The sequence below is a fragment of the Nyctereutes procyonoides genome, unplaced genomic scaffold (genome assembly GCF_905146905.1).
Source record: "Nyctereutes procyonoides isolate TBG_1078 unplaced genomic scaffold, NYPRO_anot_genome, whole genome shotgun sequence".
Lineage (NCBI taxonomy): Eukaryota > Metazoa > Chordata > Mammalia > Carnivora > Canidae > Nyctereutes > Nyctereutes procyonoides.
This window is the reverse complement of record NW_026575130.1, coordinates 13,718,937-13,722,324: the sequence shown is the minus strand read 5'-3', so window position 1 is coordinate 13,722,324 and position 3,388 is coordinate 13,718,937.

Below are 3,388 nucleotides of genomic sequence, written 5' to 3'. Positions count from 1 at the left end.
TTTAAATCCATATGATAGAGCAGTTTCACATATAATTTAGTCTGATACTTGCAAGAGACTCTCTCATGACGCAGCTTAATAGTCTTGGAGTGTACACAAGATAGTATAATTACGGGGTAGAGTATATTAGGGAATCAAGAATATCCTCACCCCTGATAGATTTTCTGTGCTGGTAGATCCTGGTTCCAAGTACATTTCTGAACTCCATGCTGCAGCCATTCCCTCATAAGTAGCTGGGAAACCAGTGAAAAGATCTCTGACCAGCTACATGGTCTTCTGCAATGCTTCAGGGGAAGATAGTTTTAAAAGGGAACTTGAATGAGCACAAGGTGTTGTATGTAAGTGATGAATCACTGCATTCTACTTCAGGAACCAATATTGCACTCTACGTTAACTAAAAAAAAAATTAAATTAAATTAAAAAAATTGATAAAGAAATCCAAAACTAAAAATAAACAAATGAATAAATAAATAAAAATAAAAATAAAAGGTAACTTGAAGAAATGGGAATGATTACAGATTTAGCAGTAACAATTCTAGAAGATCTATCCACAGTACCTACTCTGTACCTGGGACTTTTTGATAGGCTTAATATATGTTGATTTGCTTACTGATGCTATACCTTGTTCCATTACTATCCCCATTTTCCAAATGGAAAACTGGAATGCAGAGAGTTTGACTGAATTAAAACAAGGTCACTCAGCTAGTGAGTGATGGAAGCATGACTTGAATTCAGGAAGATGGGCACCAGAGACTGTCCCTAATCATTTTGCTGAGCCACCTCTCTATGGCAACTAACCACTCAGTGCTTTATTTTTACTGTGCCCTTTATTCTTTTTTTACATTTAAAGAGACTAAGAAGTGGAGAAGTTAAATCCAAAATCACATACTAAATTAGGGAATTGGGGTTCTTTGAACCTAGGGTTGTCAGATTCTGTTGGCAATGCTATATCTTGTTCTGGTCTTGAGGAATATACCTATTGCTGGATTTTTCTGCAAGGTGGCCTATTCAGGATGGTCAAATAAAAGGGCAAAAGGAGGTTTCTTGTGTGTGACTCAATTAATGGCGCAGATCCAGATTTTCCTAAACTTGAATCCTTTTGAGGAGAAAGTTTCATTTTTAGAGAATTAATAAATTATTATATGATACATATGATATATGTTGTATCAATTTTGTACTCATAAAATTGAACATAGGATAACATAGAATGAGTATGTTTTAAAAGTGCCAATTATAGGGGCGCCTGGGTGGCTCAGTGGTTGAATGTCTGCCTTTGGCTTTGTGATCCCAGGGTCCTGGGATCAAGTCCCACATCAGGCTCACTGTGGGGAGTCTGCTTGTCCCTCTGCCTCTCACTTGGTCTCTCATGAATAAATAAATTTAAAAAATCTTTTAAAAAGTGCCAACAATTTACATACATACAATTTACATGTATAAATTTACAATATTTCCTGTTTCTTCACTCCATAATGTTATATAACCTTAAAAATAATGCATCTTTTGGGGATCCCTGGGTGGCGCCGCAGTTTGGCGCCTGCCTTTGGCCCAGGGCGCGATCCTGGAGTCCCGGGATCGAATCCCACGTCGGGCTCCGGTGCATGGAGCCTGCTTCTCCCTCTGCCTATGTCTCTGCCTCTCTCTCTCTGTGTGTGACTATCATAAATAAATAGAAAAAAAATTAAAAAAAAAGATTCTCTCTCTTAAAAAAAATAATGCATCTTTTGAGAAAAACACATCCAAAATTTACTTAATAGTGTCTTATGTCTGAATATTATTCTGTTACATGTACATTACATTTGTTTACTATTCTCTTATTTTTCTTAATTTGCCAAATCTTAAAATATTAGTGAACATGATAGCTGCTGACATCAATGTTTACCTTTTATATGAATTCTCTTAGTAGTTCAAATGATGTTTCAGTTGATTCTTTTGGAATTCTTAGTTAGAAATTCCTATCAACTGCAAAAAGTGACAGTAATAATTTTTTTTCCCTTTTAAGTCATGGGTCTCTGCTTTGTATAGTACTGAGTAGAGGTAAAAAGCAGGACTTTGGCAGTAGTCTTTCTGGGTGTGAATTTCAGCTCTGCCTTTTAGTTTTGTGACGTGGAGAAATTACTCAATTTCTAGCTGCCTCATATTCTTCAGATACAGAGTGAATGTAGAAATAGAACCTATGGAAGGAGCCCAGATGTCCATCGACAGATAAATGGATAAAGAAGATGTGGTATATATAAACAACGGAATGCTACTCAGCCATCAAAAAAAAATATATTGCTATTTGCAATGTTGTGTATGGAACTAGAGGATATTGCTAAGTAAAATAAGTCAATCAGAGAGAAAGACAGTTACCATATGACCTCATATGTGGCATTTAAGACACAACAGAGGATCATAGGGAACAAGAGGAAAACATAAAACAAGATGAAATCAGAGACGGAGACAAACTATAAGGGACATAGGAAACAAACTGAGGGTTGTTGGAGGGGAGATGGGTGGGACATGGGATAACTGGTTGATGGGCATTAAGGAGGACATGTGATGTAATGAGCACTGGGTGTTACATAAGACTGGTGAATCACTGATCTCTACCTCTGAAATGAATAATACATTATATATTAATAATTGAATTTAAGTAAAATTTAAAAAAGGAAGAAATAGAGCTTACAGCATAGGGTTGTTGTGAAATTCTGAGACTAGGTGCTTGCCTTAGGTCTTTGCCCAGGTAAGTATTCAGACTAATTGTTTTTTACTGTATAATAGTGTAGAGTTTTTCATGTAGTTTAATGGATAAAGTATGAAATTGAATATCAGGAACTGAATAATTTAGGAGTGTTTAGGAGAATCAGCACTGTTATCAGGCAAATCCATGTTTAATTCATAGCTCTAAATACCTCAATTGGTCTGACTTGGGGTATTTTATATAGCTTTTCTGAGTGTCAGTTTTTTCATCTGTACAATGGAGCAAAAGTAGTATCTATCACTTAGTTTTTTGTGAGAATTAAATACTTAATACATTTAATACATGTAAAACACCACATTGTTTAGCATTTAATTAGGACTCAAAAAAAAAAAAAAGGTCATTATTTGTCCCTAACTAGCTGTATGATGTTAGAAATGTCCCTAAATTATTCAGGTCCAAGTCTTCATCTATAAATAGAGGTGGAGTATATAGTTTTCTCTAAACTCCTTCCAGTTCTAAAGTAGAAATTCAGCCTGTGATAGACCATATATATGTCATAGGACAACCAGTACACTGTAATTTATAGGAAAACAATTGTCCACATAACTAAATGATCCTTAAGAGGTTGGCACCCAGATCCTTAATTTAGGCCTGTGAGGACCCGCAGGACACTATTCTGACTCTGTTTAGATAATATCACACAATATC